The sequence below is a fragment of the Alosa alosa genome, chromosome 1 (genome assembly GCF_017589495.1).
Source record: "Alosa alosa isolate M-15738 ecotype Scorff River chromosome 1, AALO_Geno_1.1, whole genome shotgun sequence".
Taxonomy (NCBI): Eukaryota; Metazoa; Chordata; class Actinopteri; order Clupeiformes; family Clupeidae; genus Alosa; species Alosa alosa.
The window spans coordinates 11,837,297-11,862,597 of NC_063189.1; the positions used below are offsets into that span (position 1 = coordinate 11,837,297).

A 25,301-nucleotide genomic window follows, 5' to 3' on the forward strand; every position below is an offset into this window, starting at 1 on the left:
AGGACCACAAAAAAGCATGTGTGTATTAAAGATGTAGCCTGTGAATTGGGTTTTGGTTTGACAAAAAAGTTGTTGATATTGTCGCTCAACAGTCAATCAAATCACAGCCTTCCCTTCCACACTCCTGAAGAATGTGTGTTTACTGGCAGAGAGAACATATGATTTGGTCCGAGCAACTATGTTTGTGTTTTTTTGCCAGAACTGTGTACAGACATCAGAGGGTTTTTTTAACCACAAACATGACAGCTGCATGAAGGGCAAATCACTCAATTTGATAAAAAGGTCTATGAGATTAAAGAAAGGGGAATCACCCCAAAATGAGCAGATTCATTAAGAACATCCAATGAGACCAATACATCATCTTACTCAATTACAAAGAGCCACTGTATATTTTTTGCAGCTGTGCAATTGTGGTTGTACATGAAAAGATATGTTAGATGAATTGGAAATGGGACGACATGACTGGTTAGTAACGAACAACACGGTGAAATAATCATGGTCGGTTGATTTCCCGTGGTGGAGCAAATCCGTGATCCTGGCATTGCTATGCACAGACATCATCCTGGTGATTAGAGGAATGTGCGTTGGACGGACTTTAGCTATGCAAGGAGGTGATATTTAATTCATTGCACGCAATCTGTCCAATGTCTCCCGCTCCATAATCATGCCCGTGGCAGAAGAACAACCAGGCCTGGTGATTGAATGGCCAAGATTACTCCATGCCAAGACTCACTTTCTAATGCCATGAATAATGATTGCCATAAGTACTGTACAAACTACAGAGACTACAGAGACATCCCTCTGATGGATATGTCAAAATATAAAATCCAGATTTTTGTGCTAAATCTTTTATTCTTCTTTCTGATTTTGAATCATTATGTTTCCATGCAATATCTAAAATAAGAAACTGATCTGAATAAGAAACTGTTCTGTTGTGATCTGGTTATGAATCGATGATATAGATAAAAAGCATAATAAAACACTTAGTGTGTGTGTACTGTATGCGTGTGTTTGTGTGTGTGTGTGTGTGGGTTGTGGTAGGTGCATGGGTAGTTAGATGTGTTTGTACTAAGTGTAAAATGTGCATATTATAAAATGAAACACCATTGACAGTTCCCTGGATCCACTATGAGCAGGTGTTACTCTCCATTTTCCAATTACTTCAAATTTACACGCAAAGCAAGGCATGGAATGTATAAAGCATCTCATTCTAATTTGGCTGGGATGGTGGGGGTTAATCAGCCTCTAATTAAACAATGGAGAGAAGAATATGCAAGAGCACTCAAGGGGCCAATCGATTCGTTAAATTAGTCAACTCCTGAGAACGCTGTTCTACATTTTAGTGCTGTTTTGGTCTACATCATGAGACTTTCAGTCACTGGATTTACGGTACACGGAAAATGCATTATATTCAGAAGTGAAATTGTGGACATGCTGGAGCTGGAGTTACCCACATGATGTCCATTGTATCTATTAAACACTTGCCATTCGCTCATTGTGTACAAGTGGTGTGTACTCATACTCATTTGACAGTGTCAATGTCAACAAAGCCTTTGGCACAAGTGTTGTGCTGGAGACACTCCTGATAACCAGGGTTGGAGTCAGGTCAATCCCAATGTCAGGCAAGTTGGGTATTTTTAGCGAATCGATTCGCCTTCTAAATAGTAGCTTTGTCTCAGGGAGCGAGTGTTCTCTGTGCCTGCATCAATGGCAATAGATTCGTAGGCATCAGGATGACTCCCATTATCTCGGCAGGAATGAGTGATTTTGCAGTCACTTTGATGATCGTGTGCTATTCTCTTCTGAGATGCATAGTGGAGGAGTGCGGGAGTGAGCAAGGGCCCTGTGCTATTCACATGGGATCAAATAGCATGATAGGGCTTAGGGAATAGCTTCTGCACTTTATGAGGACCCTCACCTTGTCTAGCGTAATTGTAGATGTTTCAATAGTATCTTTCCTCCTTGTGAGACACGTGGCATGTGGGGAGGGGATGTATTGTTTGCTGTTTTATAGGTAAATAAATCTTTTATTCAAGTGGAAAAGTGACCTTGCAGACTGAGCAGGAAGTGAAATATATCACCACACTTACAGGTTTACTGAATATGACCCCTGCAAATGTAATGAATTCTGTGTGTGTGTGTGTGTGTGTGTGTGTGTGTGTGTGTGTGTGTGTGTGTGTGTGTGTGTGTGCTTGTGTGTGTAGGCCTACGCGTGTGTTTAAATCCGAGAGTGGGAGCAGGAGATTTACAGCAAGAGAAAAATATGCAGTGACAAGGTATTCTGACCCTAAGAGCATGTTAAAGTACTCTTGAGTACTGGTATAACAGAGGAGAGATAAGTGCTGTGGCATGTTGCTTTCTGAATAAAGCTGCACCGTCTTTATAGTTGTTCTAAATACATGTAAATAGCATTGCAATCATGATCTTGACAACTTTTTAGTCTTTTCTTATTTTCAATTCAAGTTGCAGTCTAGCCATAAACCATAAAAAAAATATTTTAGCTGTGACAGAATCATAAACAAAAAATAATTAATATGCAGAAGTATTACAAACTGATCAGATAGAACAATCAAAGAATAATTTGTAATCAGCACATTAACCTCAATATTTTAAAAAATCTGATAAAACAGAACGGAACTGACACAGTTTGTTCCACTAAGAGACTGTTTACAACTGACTGAGGAAATAGAAATAACGGTAACACTTTACTTGACGGGTGAGTTCATAACACATTCATAGCAGCTGTCATAAACTGCATATAAAGCATTCATGACTGTTTCATGAGACATGACTCAACATTCATACCAAACCTTTCATGAATGTGGAAGACAGAACGACAAAAATGTGTCAAAATAAAATCCAACAATTGCAAAGCAGCATTGCCGTTTTTGTTCCAAACCTCTTACCTGATCACGTCACATCTGAGTCAATGGGCTACTCCAGTGCCAAAAAGACAGAACATGGTCAAGCAAATCATTTTTGTTTCATAAAAATGTATTTGTTTTATGATACCTTTGCAGATGATTTCTCATCTTTTGCTACTGGGAATGTCAAACCGTTCCAGGTTACACAAATACGGGTCAGCTGAATGTAGGCTAGTTTACCTCCCAGTGTTAAATTCAGTGTTTATGAATACTTCACAACTTGTATAGTAAAGTGACATTCAATGTAGACTTCATAAGATATTCATGAAATATTTACAAAGGCTGGAGAGAAAAACGGCAATGCTGCTTTGCAATTGTTGGACTTTTATTTTGACAAGTTTGACAAGTTCATCGTTCTGTCTTCCACATTAATAAAAGGTTTGGTATGCATGTTGAGTCATGTCTCATGAAACAGTCATGAATGCTTTATGTGCAGTTTATGATAGCTGCTATGAATGTGTTATGAACTCACCCATCAAGTAAAGTGTTACCAAAACTAGATGTACCGCAGAGCGGTACAAAATATGACCGCCGCCCAGTCCAGCACATGTTTTCCACAAAAATAAGTCACGCTGAAAGGCATATATGATTCTAACTGTCTCACTGAATTGCATTATGCACACTCAATTCTCACTGGTATCTGCTAGACAACAAGTACCAAAACATGATTAGTTCATAGTTTTCACATGTAAAATACATTTTATATAACCCCACCCCCATCTTGCCTGTTCATAATTCTTGATTCTCAAGAGAAATTCTTGAATTGTGTGCATGTTTATGTTTATGTTTATGTGTGTGTGGGTGGGTGGGTGGGTGTGTGTGTGTGCATGTGCTTGTGTGTTTGCCTGTTTATGTGCCTGTGTGTGTGCATGTGCATGCATGCGTATATATATGTCTACTGTGTGAGTATGTGTCATACGCAACAACAAACATACGCAAAAAATTGGTCATCCTATACAGTAGGCCCTACGGTTCTCAAGATATTCACAGAAAACTGTGTCTGCCCTACCCTCCTTTCGGGGGGTCCAGTCCAGCGGGGGGGCTACAGATCAAAACGAAAAACGATGGTTCCATGCTATCCATGTGGGGTTACATGCCCACCAAGTTTCGTGTACCCCGGTCTTACAGTGTCCCGGGAATCCTTGACGGAATTTTTTTTTTAAATCTGACTAAACCTATATGACCGCCGCTTCGCTGCGCGGCGGTCATAGAAACTAATGGCATTGGATAGATAGCCTATGTAAGGCATGAGGAGTGTGACATCATGGGGATTTGTCTGAGTAATGAATTCCTGTTCATCTGTGAACATCCATGAGATGAAGAACCTGCACCACTCTTGTACGTGTATGATAGCATGACCAACCTGTGTTACAACACAGATGTACTGGTATAAAAATGCTAATTAAAATGCAAATTAAAGCATTACAGTATTTCAACTAGGAATATGTCACAAACTACACACACAAACAACATGCACAAACTACATACACAAACAACATACACAAACTAATTATTCAAATACCTTGAGATAATAATATTCTGAGGACTTATTCCATCATGTTCTTTTCTTTTTCTCCTGTAATGGCTTGTGTATGTACAGTAACATTGGTTATATAATCCCATTGTTACTAAGTGAGACATTAAATACAGAGTGGCACAACAACATGTAACAAAAGCTCTGTCTCCTTTGTTGTCCTACCTAAAACCACCTGAAAAACCCTCCTTAATATATTTAACTTAATGTAGTATGATAGGCATTTCATTACATTACATTACATTACATTACATTTGGCTGACGCTTTTTAACCAAAGCCTCATTTGTCTTCAAAGAAGAAACATCACCCCAACAGCAGAGGGTGGTATAGATAGGTTTAGCTCCCTTCTATTCCCTTTAACTAACCAGCACACTATAATGTAGTTAATCCCCTGTGGTGACAAAAGTGTCTTTTACTTTATTTTGCAATCTCTTACAAGTGTACATCACTGCCTCTCTCACAAAATGCAAGCAAATGTGTTCCTTGTGTAATCCTTCCGTGCTAAAATGCATTCTTTTCTCCTACATAACAACATCTACGGTGCCATATGGCACCCTCAAGAACCTCAAGAAGATTTTATGACACTGTTTTCTTCCAAAACTGGCATTCTTGCTAAAATACACACATAGCTTGACAAGAGCACCATACGTTGAAGCACTTCTCCAAAAACAAAACCACCATATTAAACCTTGCCTATACCCATTGGATTAGATTTAGGTTTTCAACTCAATTAAGTATCTAGTCATTCCCATCTATATGCCAAATGCATTCCCCTGAAATGTATTTACATTCAACACATTTATTACAGCTGCTGTAGGAAAAGAAAACTGTTGGAAAATGAATATCACGCGATAATTAAAAAATTCTATGGCTGACAGACAGCCCCAACCTGGGGACACAATTGGCTTAACAGCAGCCTGTTCCTCAGCAGGGGGAGAAGAATAATATGATTATCCTCCCCAAGAATCAATTTAGCTCTCTTTCCTGGGACATGGCTCCCACAAGGAAAGAGCATCCTGATTGTGCAGAGTCCTTGACATCGCTGGAAAACAAAAGCCGCGAGCATTTTCTGAAGGTCCCTCTTTCATGTCCCCTAGATTTACTAGAGAGGGCATGGGAGAGGCTGCGGTCACAACCTTGCTCCTGTGACATAATGGCACCCTTAAAAACCTGTACTACTACAGCTGTCACTCTCCTGTCCCCTTGCACTGTTTCAGGCTCATGAGAGAGAGAGAGAGAGAGAGAGAGAGAGAGAGAGAGAGAGAGAGAGAGACAGAAACAGCCTTATTAAGAACAACACATCAGTAGGCCACTGGTGGAGGAGGTATGACTGTCAATCTAAACACAGAGGGTTGGGAAGCACAGCGATTTCCCGAGGGAGCCTCCTACATGCTTTTCCAAATCTGGGGCACATGCTGCCACTGAGACCTATAGGATTAAAGCTGCTGTGTCCAGGACTGTTTTGCAAAAACCAAAAACAGAGAGGTTTATCACCTCTTGAATAATATTTGATCTATTTAAAAATAAACATACTCAAACAAACAAATAGAATCTGAACTCAAACTTTTGACTGCGTGATTAGAATGACTTCAGGAGTATTCGTTATTCTCCCCTTGCACTCTTTGGTCTGTCTCCTAATTTTAAGCGGCCAGCTTGTTTTTCCATTTGTATTTGTGATGGTTGGGGATTGTGAATTGATGGGTAGGGTGGAGGAATATTGTTGAAAATAAAAATGCTTGTTGCATGAGTGCATTTCCGTGACCACAGACAATTTCTAAAGGATGTCATTTCTATCTGACTTGCAATGTAAACCCCAGGTTTGTCTTATTTATTTTGGCTGACATATCTGGTGGCCTCCCCGAACCTCGTGACATGAAATAAATAGGCTGATAATGAGTGTGTCCGATGCGTATTCACAGCCTGTGGTGCTGGCGGGGTGAGAGTGGAGTGGAGGATACAAAGGGATTAGAGCGGAGAACGAGTGTGCCACGCTTCTAAAATCGCTAATGAAAGGAGATGTGCATCTCTCCATTTCTCACTTCTCACTTCCATTACCTCCCCTTCCTCCTCCTGCTCCTCTTCCTCCTCCTGCCGTTCCTTTCGCACTTACGAGGGCACCCTTCTCTGTGAGCAAGATGAGGCAGCATAGCGATAAGCAGGAAACCATCACTGATTGCCCAAACCAGCTTGCTATTGTTCAAAAGTATGAAGCTGGTGCTATTCCTCCTCATTACTGAAAAGTCTCCCAGTGCCTCCTCTAATTCCACCTCCATTCCCTCGTTTTCTATTCTTTTCTTTTTTTCTGTTCTTTTTTTTGGTGCTTGTATCTGGCATTACTCATTTTTATTACCGGCACTTTGGCCTAGACCGGGATGACCTGCTGGGGGTTTTTAAAGCCTCTTTGCCAAATGTAAATGCCTTCCTCAATTATAAAAGAAAAAGTTCACTTTTTGTTCTGGTGACAGAATAGTACGCAAACTTTCTCTTCAGACTCATTTGAAACTGAATCCCACACCTAAAGTTGTAGAACTGTGACCATCTGAGGTGCTTTGCAGTAAGTTGGCATATCTGAAACAAGTACTCCCATCAATGTACTGTATGTGCTAAGAGAACTACACATCTCGTAGGTTCCAAAGTATGTAAGTATGTCACACAGACCTTGTGGCATACTGTAGTCAAGAATGAGCATCATCACTCAACTAACACAGACACAACACACAGTTATACCAAATATCATTTGTGAAGTATTACATTTCAGTTTTGTCTTCAACTCTGAAGTGAAAGTGAGCCAGTTGTCCATCTTCATTTCTTATAATGATAGCTTGAAAAATGATCAATAGAATAAATCGTTTTGTCTTTGAATGCAAATGAGAAACCTCTACATCTTTATTTACTTGCATGTACAAATGCTATCTCAGTAGTAGACTTCCACTCTGCTTTCCAGTATGTCAGCACAATCAAATCATCTATAAAAGTCAACATTGATCTCATAAAACTTCACCATTTGTCTAGTGGGGGAAATTGCTAACATTTACCCTGTGACATTTGAGAAATCAATAACCTCCCTCTTATGTCTCAAAAAGCTGAATAACAAGCTGCACATGTTGTACCACGTGCAGACTCACTCAACGGCAACTCACTGCTTTGAAGGCCTGTATAAAACTTCTCTAGCTTCCAACAAATGTGTCATAGCCTTACACAGACGTAATGGAAGCCATCTTCCGTTGTGTCTTCAGTTGTGTGCTTTGACAGCCTCCCAGTTGTTCCAATTAACATTAATGGGAGAACATGCTAATCGCCCTACCACATTAGAAAAGCATCCTCACAGACATCCGTGACCGGCACTAACGGCTCCCCACCCCTCCTCTCCCAGTCTATCATTACCATCTGAGCTCCGGCATTCAGAGAGGCCGAGACTTTTCATCGCCGCCAGACAAAGAGGCTCAATGTAGCCTAGCCAAGTTTAATAAACATCTCTTATGTGGCCGAGTGTGTTCGCAATAGTATTGAATAGGCGGCGGCTCCACTGGTTTCATGCACAGAGCCACGGTATTTAGACTTCCTCTGTCTGTAACTGGAGACAGCGCTGGAGTTGTTGGTCACACATAGCCCACTTGTGTAGTGTATGAGAGATACTCTTAAATGTGCCTAGCTGGTGGCGTGGGGGTGTGTTGGAGTGCATGAACAACCCCCCCACCCCAATCTAATAATGTCTTGGTGATTCCTGTTGGGTTTTTTTCAGTGAATATATTCCATCTGATTATTCTAGGTTTAGCCCAGCCAGGACAAGCAGACGCCTCACAATCAAAATGATTTGCCCATGCTTATTCAGTACCATGGACAGCAACTTACAGACCGTGCCTATTAAGGCAGACCCTCCTCAAAGTGATTGAATGGATTTTGTTCTATTCCAGGAAAAGGGAAGAGTGCCTTTGTTTGGTTGTATATTGCTGCAATGCAGTGACTGAATATCTTTTGTACAGATATTATTTAATGTGGATGACTTTCGTAGAATCACTCTAAAATGTAATGATATGAATAAGAAATCCACTTGTCCGAGGTGACATAAAATGTGAAATGTGAAATGTGTTTTTACAGGGATATGTTGCTCCATTATGCAAAATATAATTTACTGTGCTAATTAGTTTCTTTCATAAAGTGCACTGAAAATAACAGCAATGTATTTCAGATAATTACAGATTGCATATTAGTTACAGACTTGCCATGAAATCAGACTTACCTAAGCAATTACACCTTGATATCTGGACAACGGAATCCTGCAAGGAAAAAAAGATAGTTAAAGGCACACTATGCACGATTTTCATCTTTCTGAAGCCAATTTGGTGGTAAACAAACTTGTTCATCTAGCATAGCTATACAGCATAGATGTAGCAAGTCCCTACGGAGAAAAACAGCCATGCAGAGAGTGCCGCCCTGCCAAAACTCACGAGAATCTGAAACCTTGTCAGTAGATATAGTCCTTTGGAGAGTTAGTTTTTGTACCTTACCTTAGTACCTTAGTTTTTGCCTGTTGTTAATCCTTCACCTCCACAACAAAAGCATTTGCATTGTGTACAGAGGGGATAAGTCGCGAGAAGTTTGCTATTTACAATAGCAGAATAACATATAAATACATTGCGACTCTAGAGGGAGCTAAACTCGCCAAAAATACCTAAACCTGCATACCGTAGCATACCTTTAAAATGGAATATAAAATGTTAGTGAAATAAAGGCTGAATATTCTAAAATGAATGCTCTTTCCTTTCTTATCCAGTATAGCTAAGTTGTTGACAACAGAAGCCCCATTTGTTATATGCTCTAGCTAAGGATGAAAAATGCTGAAATATTAGTTTGTTCAGCCTAAAATGTATAAATAGCATAGCAACAGTTATGGGTGTCCTTTTTGGGCACAGGCCAAAACTACAATGAAGATAAAGTTCATTTGTTTATGGAGTGCAAGCCATCTATCAAAAACTCTTTCTGAATATGTGCAGGACATGGAGGGTTGGAGGTGGGTAGATGTGTGGTGGGATAGAATTTTCCTTCACAAAAAAAAAAAAACCTCTGTTAATGTGACTTAATAAACCCCCTTGTCATGCAAAGGCATGGTGATTCAGTTGCCCACAAATCATTTCCATTTTTTTCCTAACCCAAACCACCAAACTTCCTGATGGATCTAGTAGAAGAGAGAGAGTTCACCGGAGCGACAAAGATGTGGAATTTAAGTATTTTTTTTATTATTTAAGGTCTCAACATAAGGACTAACGTTTCGACGTGTGCCACGTCTTCATCAGAGTCAAGTCTTGAAAAAATACTTAAATTTCACATCTTTGTCGCTCCGGTGAACTCTCTCTCTTCTACTGGATTCGGTCCTCTCCCGTTGATGCGCTAGATGTGACCCGTAGTAGCGCGGATGTACATTTGTTTTCTTCCTGATGGATCTCCTGGGGTCTCTACAAGGCAAATTGAGAAGCTATTTGTGTTTTAGGTGACGGCAAAAATATCTCTCAACTCATAGTTTCCAGAAATATTTTCCAATTAAACTACATTCATGAGCAAGGGTAACAGTGCCAACCTGGTATTAAGCCTTACTTCAGACATTGCTGCAGTGGGTTGATAAACACAGACAAAAAGGTAGACTATAGCAGATTCTGATAAATGCCAAGAAGCCATTTTATGTTGAAGTGACGCCAAGTACACATGTGAATATGATTTTCTTCCAGAAAATGAATAATAATGTGTTGAAGTAAATCCACAAATTAATCTTTCATAACAAACACTTCCTTTTGAAACACATCAAACACAATCATTAACTTCCCATCCAAGATCTACTCTGAAAACAATCTTTTCTGGTTAGAAAATGTGATATCCCACAATGACTTAATTTCTCTGCTAGAGAAAATTCAGCAGCTGAACTTATTTTAGGATCCATGGACACATTACCACAAAGGAGCCTTTTTTCCATAAAAAGAAAGTTCTAGATGTAAAGTCATTCTCATTCAGTCATGACACTTCAATCTGTACCCAGCTGAGAGGCATCATCTCAGGTCTGTTTTGTGACTCCTTTTTTTCTTCTAGCCTCCATATGTTCTTTTTTCTTAGAAAACCCAAAACAACCATCACAATTAAACAAGCCTTAACGTCCACTATCCTTGTTTCCATGTGCTTAAAGCCAAATCTCTACACAGTCAATGGTGGACAAATTAACAAACTCCTTGAACCAATAAATCAGCTTTACATATTGTTGGGCTGGGGGTGGGGTACCTCCTGCTTGCTCAGCACTTTGCCCTGAAGCACATGAGGCACTGAGAAAGTCAATACAGTGTGCCTGAACCAGGAACCAAAGCCCACACAGCACACTCAAGCAGCCGGCCCAGTGGTCACACAGCTAAGTCATACGTTTGGTTGAGAAGCCCGAAACCGTCCTCTGTGAAAACAATTAAAATTAATTTTGTTGGTATTGATCTGAGATAAGGTTTAAAATTAGAGACTGATCTATGGACTGACTGAGATTGATGCTCTTTAGTGTCAGGGGGCATGGGTATTTTGCTCAATACAGAATGTTTTAGAGATAGCTACTTAAGATGAAGGAGATAATAGCTCGAGTCTTATCAGTTTGATTGCTGCCAGACGTAGTGTAAGTATATACCCAACAGAAAAAAAAAATATATATATATGATCTAAATAAGTATTTAATCAGAGAGGTAGTTTGAGCCTTAAATAAACAAAAGAGAGTCGGACAGAGTGGAAGAGAGCTAGAGAATTTAGGCCAATTTGAATACCCATTGAATGTAGTGATTTGAAAAACAGGAGATCAATAAATTGTACATTAAAGAGGAAGGCAACCCTGAAGCTAAAGTCACGGAGATCTATACATATTGCATTAGTTCTCTTTGATGACAGTTATGGGCTTCAATGGTTAATATCATGTAGTGGGGGGGGCGGCGGGTACGAGCTATTGACATGACCTTTAAAACAAGGCTTTCATTACAAATGGACTGACACATATGTGAAGAAATTATCCCTCTTGACATTTCCATTCAGAGAGCTCACCCACGTCTGTCATCGTTCATGAGTTATACCTTAACTATTTTGATGTGTTCCCTGAAACACTCATAGGCTGTCATACATTCATATGGTTGGTCTGGCCATTTAATACAATGAGGAAAATCATCATAAATCTGCTTTAATTTTTCAATTTAATTTCATTTAGTTTAGCGTTTGCTACAGTATATTCACAGCTGGGAAACATATTCCATATTACTAGCATTACCAACATCTATGTTCACCATCTATGTACAGTACCAAAAAGCTTTGATAGTTTTGCTATGCTTTTCACCACTGTTTAATTCTATAGCAATGCCATATGCCAGACTGTTGTGGTTGGCCTGAGGTGTGAACTTAGATTCAGGAACTAAATGTGTGACCTGACAGATTCAGGCACCACACAGCTCTTCTCCTGCGCCATTACTCTGGGGGAGAAAGAGTGATAAAATATCACATATTCTGTGCTGTGTCCTGATCATATATACAGCATGCTATTGCAAGGGCAACTAATGACTTTTGCTGCAAAGTTTGAGGCGACGCAGGGCTGTAAATGGCATTCAGAGTGTACTAAAATACTGTCATTTGCTCTGATGAGGTTTTAATGATCCAAAACGGCTTTCTAGCCGATTATCCTCTGGCCACCAGCATGCCGTGAGCACCAGACAATACCTGCCATATCTGAGGTATTAATCCAACAGTATTTCACACAGGGACCGGAGTTGGAGTGGAGGGGAGGAGCCAGTGTCAGCCTGGTGGCACGGTCCCGTTCAGGATGAAGGAGTTGGAAGCAACACATAGCCATGCCTCTGTCAGCGCTCACCTCTACTTGCACGTTCATGCCTCTTGCTGGGTCTTTGGCCGCACAGATGAGTATTGACTTGGGTGGGGTCCTAACCCATTTGTCTGGTTCACTACCACTGTTATTCGACAGCCGTTTGAGTGCACAGGGCTGGGATCTCTTCCGCCATTGATCCCCCCTTTCTTTTGTTTATAGGGAGTTCCCATTTAAAAGGGTGCAATACCTCACCATAAAAGTGAGGAATGCTAGCAATCAGCCCAGATTCATGTGCCATCTTTTGGTGTGGTTTATTGTTGCACAAAGGTCAGTACTTGGTATGCAATCTGTTCTGAGTTTGATACCAATGAGGCTTGTGGGTGAAATTAAATCAATGGGTTGCATTCACTGAGAAGCATGCTGGTTGCATAGATTTTAAAAACGTGCGTTTCAATTTCAAAGCACCAAAGAGTAATTTTTCATTTTGTTTCCTTCTTGTACTTGTGAAGTTTAGCCATGATGATAGCCCATCAAAGTTAACATGCAAATCAAGCCATTTTATGAAGCAACTAAGAAATGTACATATTTGAGGATAACATTATGTGATATATATGATATAATATATGTGATATATGATATAAGACTACAATTTAAACCACAGAATCTGCTTCCACTGAATTTGACTGGCTAGTGAGATGATGTAAATGGTCTGTTCTATGAATAAACAATGACCTACATGAACCGGGGAGGGGGAAATGTCACGGTCATATGAAGGTTGTTGTGGAACTGACACATTGAGGCTGCCATTGAACTGGATGAAAGATGTATATTCAACAAACAATAACAGGAACGTGATCATGGCATGGATGAAAGCATGGCATAGTGGCATTATCCATTCATAAATGAACATGGCTGGAATAAAAAGATCCAATAAACAATAAAGCAGCATTTTTTAAAATCCAGATTCCAGTCATGTATAGTAGTGTATTGAAAATGATTTAAGGGTAAAGCAACATTATGCTGCTTTGCAGTGAAATTTTTAGTGTCCACACAATCCACAATCCGCTGTAATGAAAAGAAAAGCCTTGGACAAAAAAGCAGAGAAGCAATGACATGAAAGCAGCTCTCACAGCAGGCTTTTGCTGCAGAACACAAATAAACCAAACACAGTATGGCTCATTCAATATAATCCATAGGACTCCTCAAACAAAAATAATACAATTCTAAGTATTAAAACTAGGACTGAACTCTTCCGGATGTAGCATCACATTTTCAGTTGCTCTATAAATCTGTAAAAGCCCAATTTTGCTACAAAATATTTATTAAGTTGAATCACTCTTCCAAAAATACTTAATGAGAAGACTTGCATCCTTCATTAATCTCAGTCAATTTAAAAATGTGAAAACATAAACAACCCTCAAAGTCTGATCCATAGCAACTAAGCGCTCCGCAGCGGAGGAATCTCACTTAAGTGAGCTAGAGGGAAGTTTGATGTAGTGTTGCTGGGGAGAGCAAAGAAATGATTTATTGTGAAGCCATAAACTGGATTTGGGTGTGTGTGTGTGTGTGTGTGTGTTGGGGGGGTATTGTAGGAGGAGGGAATGGAAGAGTGCTTTATAGTGCAGTATTGTGGTCGCAGTCCCTCCCATTATGGAAGTACAATAGCCGAGTGGTGTGCACAGCTGATTAAGAATGGACCAAGGGTAAAAAGAGCATGAGAGAATTTAATAAATCCTGTGTTCCTTGGGCAAAACTGGCACATTTTGCATAACCTGAATGGCATCCCTCTGAAGGGGGGGGAGGAAGAAAGAGAAGAGAAACTACTGTGGCAAATCCACCTCTGTTGCGTAATCCGCAGGTACTCCATCATAGGACAGACACGTATCAGGTTCTCTCTTTTGAAATTCAGGACAAAGTCTCTCAGCACATTCCTTTGACAGCTCATATCTCAGTAGGAGGAGTTGGGTAAAAACGGTGTTCCAGCCCTTTTGCAGATGAAAGGCATCAGCAGGAGAGGAATAAACAAGAGTCTAAAATGGATTTTTCAAATAAGGTTGAGGAAACCATGCTAGAAACTCAAGTGCACCACAACCAGGTAGTGCTATGGTTAGACAGCTGATATCATGACAACATAAAAACATGGCCTTCCAACATCTGTGAGGACAAACAAATGTACCATATACCAAGTACAAAACATATCGCATAGGAGCAGAGTATTATATAATTTTACTTTATAGGCAGACACGGTTGTTTATGTAATTACACTAGTTTTCCAGGCACAACAACAAATTTAATGATGAAAATGAGGGTTCTTGTTACATGGCCAAATGAGTCCTGCAGCTCTACAGACGTGTGGTGCAGCAGGCGTCTGAGCTCAGTATTTACACCACGGACTCCTTTGTCATCCTTGGTCGCCACTGACCTTGTGCTGTTCCGCGCCTGTGAGCACTGTCTTTATTTCCGAGCAGGAGAAAGGGCTCTGCACTCTCCAGTCGCACCCGTAACCTTGGTTTACATTAATGTGTCCCCCAACTGGACAGGCAGCCACTATCCCATTCTCTTCTCTGAATTAACGCTTTCACTGAGTTTAGCGTCATACTACTCTTCCAACATGAACACATCCGGCACATACGGGTAGCTAGTCTTTGAAAAGGGAGACTTAGTGGGACTTCAACTTCTGCCTCAGCTTACACATACTGTACATTTTGAGCCACAAAGTTGTTGCACATTGCAAGACCATTGAATGGAAATATCCTTGAGGTGACTATAAAGGGACCGTGAAAGACCAAACACAAGGTTACTTAGTGTGGCTCTGATACCATACAGCAACTCTATATACAGTATATACTGTTTGTCTTATATTTCTCCCAACTTCTTTCTCCCAACTGCTTGATCTAGTTGTGGCATGCTGTGGTCCACATGGTCAGTCATCTTTGCTGTGTTGTGCATCTTCTCCTCTGCCCCTCAGCTAACACCCCCTCCTCCCTCAAACACACACACACACACACACACACACACACACATAGGCGAGACTCGGCCTAATAGCATCGAGGCGTTAGCTCATTTAAACTGGAGTGATGGCTTCTCCTCTGCCAGCAAAACACAAGTGACAGTGCAAAGAACTCCGACTTCTTCCTGCCCCTGTGAAATATGCACACAGGGTAAAATATGTTCATTCGGGCAGAGTGACCTCCACAACGACGCCCGACAATGCCTAGAAAAACAGGCTAATCAGCATATAAATTACCATGTTATGAAGAATATATTAAAAACCTGAGTCCATTATATTAATTGGCCCGCTTTTATGAGGCACAGAAACAGGCTGTGAAGAATGATATGCTACAGCATGAATAAAGCTGCCGACTAATACACCACATATCAGAACAACTGGTCCCTTTTTGTTTATGGCGACCTCATAATTAATCACTGGTACTGTACGTTGGTGTAGGAGCTTATACGGTAAGTGCAGCCAAAATGTCACGAATACGGGATCTTATTCAACCAAGGTTCAACCTCTGCAAGCTTTCTCAATTAAATACAAAACCAGCCAGGGGCGTCTGGAAGATTATGTTAGAAATGATATGAAAGTGATATTTCTTTTTGTCATCTCTTTTTTTTGTTTGTGACTTTAGGGAGTGGTGTGATGTAGCCCTGTCACAAGCTGGCTTTGCGGGACTCAGGAGTGAATTATAATACTTCATTAACATTAATCTCGTCGGATCACTAATATGCCCTTGCTTGCCTGTATCACACGTAGGTGAAAAAATCCACTTTCAGCAGCCATCATTTGTGGGCAGGGTTTAACCTCATTAACCTTGAAAGAATTTACCTGGCTGGATTCTATCACTTCAAAGCAGCAGCAAGAAGATGATGGTGGCACTGGGGAGCCACGTGCTATGGAATAATGCTGTTGTCATTTACATAGAGACTGGCTGTAAACAACGACGCAAAGATGCATCCTGTAGTTTAACAGTTATAGCTCTACCACCAGACACCATTAGGCACTCACTTGGAAGGCTTAAACAGATTTACAATCACTGTTTCACAACAATAGCCGCTGACTAACTGTGCACCAATGTGAATACTGGATGCATGTTTTCAAGCACACGGACTTGACAAATAAACACTATGCTGTGTGTGTGTGTCTGTTATTTATTATGGCGCAGGAAGATGGCCATCATAAACAGCTCTCACAAACAGTTTTAAAAAAATAGCCACCAGTTATACGGACTGAGCATGCAAAAACTCCCTTGGTAAAGTCATCTTTAATGCCACACAAACAGAAAAAAAAAACTCTCTCTCTCTCTTGAAAGCCTCCCACGCAATTAACAAAGCAAATTTCACACTTCTCTGTGCCATTAATCATTCTGCAGCCCCCAACACACCTCAACAACATAACAACATCAACTCCCACAACGTCTGCTCAAAAGGGCTTTTTTAACACTTAAATCACATACTCATAAAAAATGCTTTCTGTTATACCATATCAACATAGCTGAAAACCATGGCTCTCCCTTCTCTGTCTCTCTGTCTCTCTCTCCCAAGCAAAGTAAAAAGCAAAGCTTTTAGGAGAGGCCTCTGCCTGAATGCCGCTTTTGTTGCGTTATTTGTGGAGACGCCAAAGGGATTCGAAAGGCCTCCCAAGTGACCCGGCTGCGAGTTCATGAAAGTGTGGACACAGATGAAAGCCAGGCACAACACCTGGACAGACAGGGACAGGGGTGTTCGGACACTGTCATAGTTAAAAGGGATGGAGGGGTGCAGTGCAGGAGTACGAGGCAGGAGAGGGGCTGGCAGCAGATGTGGGAGCTGAAAGCAGTCCCCAAAGAGAGTCCTGGTGTCTCAGGTGGCGAGCCAGCCAGGCAGGGTCATTTCAGCCAGCCAGCTACAGCCAGTGCAAACCCTTCGACTGCTCCCCCCAAACCCACAGAGATGAGAGGGAGCTCACATACCCGAGCCAGCCCAGCCCACATCCCAAAGGAAGGCAGCCCTTGCCCTGGGGTTCCGGGAAGATGGACACACTTGGAAGGAGATGTGAGGGCCTTGCATGGGGAAGAAATAATGGCAGGAGGCTTCTCCATGACGGTGCAAAAGTTTCAGCTGCTTGGCATCCAGCGCTTGCCAGCAGTCAGGAAGGGAGAAAGAAAGTGACAGGCGAGAATTAGGATTCAGTGGCGGGAGCCGTGACTTGGCTCATTTTATAGGCTAGCAATGTTTTATTATATCTGAAATGGCATAGGACTGCACTGTGTACCATGCATGAGAGGGTTGTTTATTTATTCAATTAAACTGGGTACATTTAGAGTAGTTGCCTTGTGCAGTCAGTCAGATACCAAAAGTTAGGACATAATGAATAAAATTAACTTGGCCAAATCCACAATAGTTGGAAATTAGAAAATGGTTTTCTAAAAATGTTTAACTTTTTTAAAATCATCCTTCCTTTAATTTACAGAAGCAGATGAAAATATAACTCTTCTGACATTTCAAATTCTTTAAAAGATGAAGCAACATCGTCAGCTCTGGCAGAGAAACACTGCAGCGTTGTAATCATTTTCTTCCAGGACAGAGACACACACAAAAGCTGAAGACAGAGTAACCGGGGTTGCAAGATTGACCTGTTGAACACCGCATTTCTCTAAGGGAGCTGACATCAGCCACTGAACAACTATTAAGCCACACTGGAATAAACCAGGCAGGGAGCATCCTTCATTTCTATGGCTGGACCTTAGTCACGGCAAACGGCCACAAAATGATCCTCTCATATGATTCCAAATGAGGGCTAACAATGGAGCAACAAAGACATTTTTTCCTTCTTGAGACTGCAACCCAACCGTGAGAAAGAGACTTGTGTCAAACAGGTCAAATATACTGTATATGACCGTATAATTGAATAACTGAAGGTCGACAGCATGCTGACACTAGATAGCCCGACTCAGGTGAGTCCTTCGTCCACCCGGCATTAGGTGTAGGAGCAGGTGGGAAGCTTCAGGCTCTGCTGCCGCACTGTACCATCATTGTTGCCCAGCCAGCAGGGAGACGGACTGGGCACTCAATTAGTCCCACTGGCCTGGAGGCCCAGGGTCGGAGCCAGCTGGACAGGCCACTTGGCACTGCTGCCGCCATTACATGATTTGGCTGCACGTCGCATTCATTCTCATTCAGGTTATAACACAGTCGGATTCGCACCGCTACTCTGGAGGTTCGGGGTGAGAGTGTTGGGGAATCTTGTCTATTATGTAGCCGCTTTCGGCAGCAGCAGTAGCAGCTACAGACGTTGGCAGTTTGCATGAGAAAACGGCGCGCGGGGAGGTAAGTGGCGCAAGTCGGCTGTTTGTGCTCCCGCTGCCGCTGGCTGGCGTCGTGTTAAGTGCGCGGAGCAGGGCTTAATTTGCAGGGTTGGAGTGGCAGCCCAACGTGAGCAGTGGACCTGAGAGGCCCTCTCCACCTACACCACCCTTCATCTCAGCCTGGCGCCAGTCGCCATGGCAACGGCATTGACTGGGGCACAGGGTTGGGGAGGAAAGCAGGGTCATTTAGGAGGGGGAGTCTGTGTGGGGAGGAGGGGGAGTCTGTAACAGAGTTAAAACATTGCAGGCAAAAAAATTAAGAGAAAAAAGGACTACTTATACAGGTCATGACATCCCTGGTTGGCTTTGTCAGGAGGGCTGCAGCTCTTGAGCCATGCCCGGTATTCTGCCCAGCCCTCTGACTAATGACAACTGAAATTTATGCAAGGCGGTAATTTCAGTTTTGTCCATTTCCATTTCCCCAATGAAAATTAAATCCCATCAAACATTGCCTCTCCTCTGTTCGCATTGGGTCAATAAGATGGCAATTTCAAACATGCTAAAATGGGCCTTTTTAGTGTGACATTAATTCTTATGGCATTCCGAGGAAGATGAAGCCATAAAGTCCAATTATTGTAGCCACTGTTGTAATATCTATATCAAGTTATGGGGAAATAAATAATATGGTGGAGATATTGCACTAAATTCCTCATTTATTGCAATGACCTTGCCACATCTAAATCCAATTTACCACGACTAATTACAACAAAAATAGTGTGCAGAAACATGAATAGCCTGTAGTCTAAATGAGGCAACATTATTTAATTTTCTGGTACATATAAACCATCTGTCCAACCATTACCAGCTGATTATGTAAAAGTAAGATTGCAAAAACTGTATAACACTCTTACATGCATATTGCATGATATGACTTATGACATGCAGAATCATATTGCATGATATGACTTATGACATGCAGAATCATATTGCAACTTTTGTTTCAAAGTTCTTTTTAAGTTTCTATGACAGAGATGCCAAGTAATGAGCACAATTCTTACAGTAATAACAGCTATAAGGGCACTTTACCTCTACATCAGCCAAATAACTGGCATTAATTATATCTTAAGTCAAAGAGTTGCCTACAGAAAACTGCCTGTGTATGTTTGTGACTTTTGGATCATCATTATTATGCACTAAAATCTTCTTTCACAAACCACTGGTCTTAGCAATTCAATAGTGTCAGTGGAAAGCAAGCCACAAAGAAACTCTTATTCCTCTCTCTTGTCAACATATCCTTTAAAAGTATTCAAGGTTTGTTCCAGGGCTCGGCCATGATAGATCACAAATATTGATTTGTTTCATCTATGTCAGGGACATCCATGGTCAGGACAAACATTTTTTTGAAGATTTGAAGAAAATCTCAAACTGAAGAAGAAAGAGCTGGAATTGACCTTGATGCATTTGATGTTTCATTTTATTTTATGAAAACCCACAGGGGAATTATTGATCTCTAAATCATCAACTCTTGCAATGAGAATACCCTGGAGATAGCTACCAATAGGACAATCTGCCTGCTTCTTGTTCCTCAAAAGCTCTTTCTTCCCCCTCCTGGCACATACTGTAATTGACAGAAATGGCCCAGTGAACAAGGGGGTTGTTGTTGTTTGTTTTTTTTTCTCCGTTTCTTTTCTTTTTTTTTTAATTAAGGTTGGCACCAAACACATAGGGTAATGGCCCGAAAAAATGTGGAAATGCTCAAACAACAAGTGAGAAGAGACTCAAAGTGACAAGGTCCAGGCCTTCAAAGAGGAGTATCAGATTCTACTATGCCAGGTGAAAATTCTCCTGTTCCTGGCACAAGATCATATCAATGCCTCGACAACTGATTTGGGGTTTTGGTTATTTTTGGCAGTTGATATTGTTTCAGCAGGTCAAGCCAGAGATAGTTGCCTGACTCACTTTGACAGGCAGATGCTTTAGAAAATGGGATGCGAATCACTGATATGCAAATAGAGGATTTATTCTTTTTCATAGTCATAGCATTTAGGATGAGGATGTCTGCTAGAGTATTCATGACAGAATGTCATCAGTGACAAAGATTACAGTCTATAAGACTATAGACTAATGTGAAAACGCTGAAAATATTTGTTTTACAAAGTCCACAATTATATCCTCAATTATGTAGATATATGTGATGCCAAATATTTTAGTTAAGACTGCAATTCTAATAACTTAACAGTAAAGTACTAACATAATTTAATTAAAAAACAGTCCAACAGTGTTTCATTGAAACGATGGAAAGGCAATTATTATATCCAAGAAGGCACAGAAAACAGATGACTTAAGATCACAGCTAGGAACAAAGACAACATGCTATTTTAAAGTAGTGTCATCCATAACTGACAGTTATGGTCTTTGAGGGCATTCCTATTTTTATGCCAGTTTATATCTGTGTTGAGCAATGTCATGATTAATTGACAGTGATAGTTTGCTATGGGTCCCTCTGAGAATTCAGTACATTGCTTTGACTTTTGCTCAGCATTTTCCATAGTGTCTGTGTAGAGGGTGGGGTGGGAGGGGATTGACACTGTCAATGTTTCACACACAGACACAGACACACACACACAGAAACACACCACACAAACAAAACTGTGGCTGGAATAGGAGGCTGTGTGATAATTCCAATGCACGTGGAGATCAATAATTTTCATAAAACATAGACTTGTGCTTCTGTCTGGTCTAACCAGAGCACAGAGGGGAATTACAGACACATTTGCCCAAGGTTGACCTTTTGATGTGCCTTTTGAATGAACGCTTGATAAGGTGCCATGTCTCTGAGTCACCTCTCCATTCATGCGAAGGCCAGGGAGGGGGGTGGAGGGTTAGGGAGGTGCAACCATCGGGTTGACAATAACTATGCATGTGATCCTACATGCCATAGTCACAGTGCAATTCCAGCCAATTTCAAGCATGAGTGCCCTGGTAAGATTCATGCTTTCCCCTTTTTAAATATTCCCGGAAAACATTTATCTAATCTTTTTCATGGCTCCTTGCCTTTGAATCTCTTGAAACATTTTCTCAGCCAGATAAAAATGGCTGACTATGTGTAACGTTGCTACTTTGGTTAGTTTAGGGCCAGTGTGAACTATCCCTATCTTTGGCCCAACTAGGACCAATGACCTGACGAAAAAACTGTTCCTGCTATCGAGCTGTTAGCTTCACAGTTCTGCCTTAAAATCCACCCAAAAGATGCTGCCCATTTCACGAGACAGTGGAAAGTTGTAGTTGAAGTATAATGGAGGCACTTATGACCTATGAATATAATGGAAACCGAAGTGGCAGTCTGATTTTCGATTGGAATAACAGAATAACAGTTATAAACAGACAGATTGCTAAAATTGTTATGAACTGGAATATGAGTTCATTTAGCCAGCAATCCAGCAATGTTTTGAATTGAAATATGTTGAGATCTGATTGACGAGTGTGGATCATGACATGCACCTGTCTATAGCCTGCCAGTGTCATGTTTGAGAGTCAGGCTTTTTTTTTAAATTAATTATAAACTCTGCTGTTTTGTCCAAGTAAATGGTACTTGCGAGCACGCTTCCTGGTTTTGGTATTAAACTTTTTAATGTTCTCACTTCACTGCCTCACTCTGTCAACCCCAATTTAAATAATCAAAGGATGATTGTGTTAAAGCCAAACTATGCCATTCCCTAAGAATGGCACCAGTCAGTTCCATAGCTGCTTCCTGTCTTATCATTGCTAACAAATTTACAGACAGCATTCTGCCCTTCAGCATGATGATGAAAGGCATCTTTCAAAAATAAAATAATTTGTCCTCATTCAGATATCATCATCCAATATTTAATAAGAACGTGCACTTTAAAAAAAAGTATTTTCTTTCCCGCACAAGAAATAAAAATGATCTGAATAAATGAGATCTCATCTGTTTGTGACATTGCATAGAAACCTATGCCTAAGGACTAAATTATGGCTAGCATAATTATGTTGTTTTATGGGTTAAAGGAAAACAAAACCATTATTGTTTGGTGTCCGGGATGATACAGTGTGGGTCTCCCTGATTTTGGCTTTCTTTGGAATTTTGGTTAAGGGACTTAATCTTACATTTTTTTTTTTTTTTTAAACTTGAACTAGCTGAGAGCTTGGAATATTCCACTGAGTGGGGTCAGAGCTTGGGTTGGCTGCAAACAAGGTAAGCTGATGTCCTCTCTTTCAACATTCTAACATTAGCTTCATACACACACTTTCACGTCCTCGCACGCTCAGGTTAACCAGAATCCCTAGACATGAGTACAATATATATTCATAGCATTTCTGTGATTGCTTAAGAATAGGCCAAACTGTACACGACAAGGCCTAATTAATGTAGATAGTGAGTACACAATTTTCTGTTCTTGTAGTAGTTGGGATTTGTAACTGTATAATATTGGAAAGCACAAAGGCATTTTATCCATGTGCTTTTTGAAGCACAATGTCATGGTGCATCCATGAGTTTATTTACCACATCCTGAAAGGTCACTGTATTTCCCAGGCCAAAACCTGTCTCACTACAGTACACAGAGTCAATACGCAGTGAGGTCAGGCGAATATCAAGGAAATACAACTTTATCTGTCTCTCTAGTATACCTGACAGAATAAATCATTCATGCAATCTATATTCAAGGATCTGAACTACAGTAATCCATATCTCCACATTTCTTGGAGTATACTATTTCCTATTAATAAGAACCATATTCTTTTCAAAGTCGTTCATGAATGGAACTTTTGACATTTTTGCAAAATTGGCAACTAAAGGCTTTTTGCACATGCTCGGTGCTCCCAGCCCCACAAAACAGAGTTGTTTAGTGACATACACACACACACACACACACACACTGCAGGATGAAGAATAGCTCACTTATGAGCTTGAGAAAAAAGGCGGACAGATCCACATAATGAGAAATATTAATTCAGATCAGGGATATTGTGCCTGGCTGACTAGAGAAGAGCTTTTTCACAGGCAGAGAGAAATGCTGCCTGCACCCAATGAGTCAGTAAACACAAACAATGTGTATTACTTGTACTTGGTGCCTTATTATCCCTCTATTTAGCCAGATTCAGCTAAACAGCACAGGCCGTATTTCATGAATAAGAAATGTATAGCATGATACGTAAAACTAAATGGCCTACTGGATGAAGTGACTTAGCACTGATGGGTTAACTCCAGTCAAACGCAATCACAGACGACTACCTGCTGTTATGGGTTGACTTTATTCCTTCTAACATTAGAGGCAGTGGGCAAGCACCCTATTGATTTCCATGTGCCCATCCATGCATGAAAATAAACCAGAACACTGTCCAGGACAACTGTTGCAACAAGGCAGAATGTGTGATGACTGCCACCACACAGGAGAAAAAAACGCCACTCTACACTCTCTTCAGAATGTGTTCTCAAGTCAAAGGCAATTTCTGGGTAAATAAGAGTGGCCTTCAAGTGCCACCAGCTATTTAAATATTACTAGTCAACACTGGTATGGAAGCTTCTGCCTCAGCTGGGGATCAGTGATGTGCACCTGTTCCCTTCAGGATAACAACTTTGATTCACAGCAAGGCAATCAAATTGAAATGCGGTGGACGGACACTTGGTCATGAGTCCCATAACGAGCATGAAAAAGCAGGAACAGGTAAAGCTGAGGAGACTTTCTTTCTTCCCAACTACAAAAGCGGAGTGGTGAAATATTGGCAGCCAAACGCAACTATGTGGGAGTCTTCCTCCATCTGCCCACACAGATGGGTAGAAGGAGAGGCTGAAAAAAAAAACATGAAGCAGACACACAACTACAAACACTGGGTCAGGGAGAAATAATAAGACATAAAATAATAAGGAAAAATGTGTTCGCCAAATGCCTTCAAAGCAAATGAAAGCCTCCATGACGTGCCTCGTTTCAGGAAACTGAGGTATACCCTTTCGATCCCAGCCATCAATTCACAGGATGGGAAACGGGAAAGAGGTTTCAACAATATTGTGGAATATCAATGTGTCCAACCGCAGCCTAACTGGAATTGACTGCATGTTCATTTCACAAATTGCAATTATCTGATTGGCCTACTGCTTCGGGGCGTCCAGGAAGCAGCGATAGAGAGCTGGATGATGGGCACCCAGGACTTGAGGTTAGACGGCTGGGGTTTTCTCAGCGGGGGGAATCAATGATGTTTGTTTAATTATTGGGCAAATTTAATCAGCACCACTGTAATTACTACCACTGACCCGTAGTCATTGGAAAATCTTCGCATCAGTATTCTTAAGTCTGAAATAATAAATACTTGTTGTTCACCAGACAACACTTACACAAGATAGAGCTCACTGCTGTACTGTTCTGTCAAACTAAGGGCATTTGCTCACAGGACTGCCATTTTTTGTCCTTTAACTGTATGGATTTGAGAGCCTGTGATTGGCCCCGGCAAAAGTCACTGAGCATCTCACTACTGGAGGACGTGTTAAAGGGTGGATTACCGACCATAATTGAAATAGGAGTTATCAAAGGGATTTGCTTAATATAGTCGAGAGGTATGTCTGTACATACAGATATGGCAGGCTGGTGCGCATACTCCTGTTTAAACGGGATAACGGACATTTCTACTGATTGAAGTCAAATTTGCGTGTGGGAAGGGTATTATGCGAGCGATAGTAGGTTTTCTGATTGTGGACAGATGGAATGATCACTGGAGC

The 25,301-nt window shown here is 41.0% G+C and overlaps 1 protein-coding gene across 4 annotated transcripts in view; it reads right to left on the bottom strand.

Annotated features, from left to right (window-relative positions):
* The window catches only part of tnr (tenascin R (restrictin, janusin)), a 115,530-nt gene that overhangs the window by 85,550 nt on the left and 4,679 nt on the right, over positions 1-25,301 (bottom strand). For 3 of the 4 annotated variants that reach the window (XM_048248113.1, XM_048248120.1, XM_048248100.1), the window contains exon 2: positions 8,700-8,736. The exons of the other annotated variant lie outside the window; for it this stretch is intronic. The gene's annotated coding sequence lies outside the window, so the exon portion shown is untranslated. The remainder of the gene's footprint in view (positions 1-8,699; positions 8,737-25,301) is intronic. 4 annotated transcript variants of the gene reach the window in all.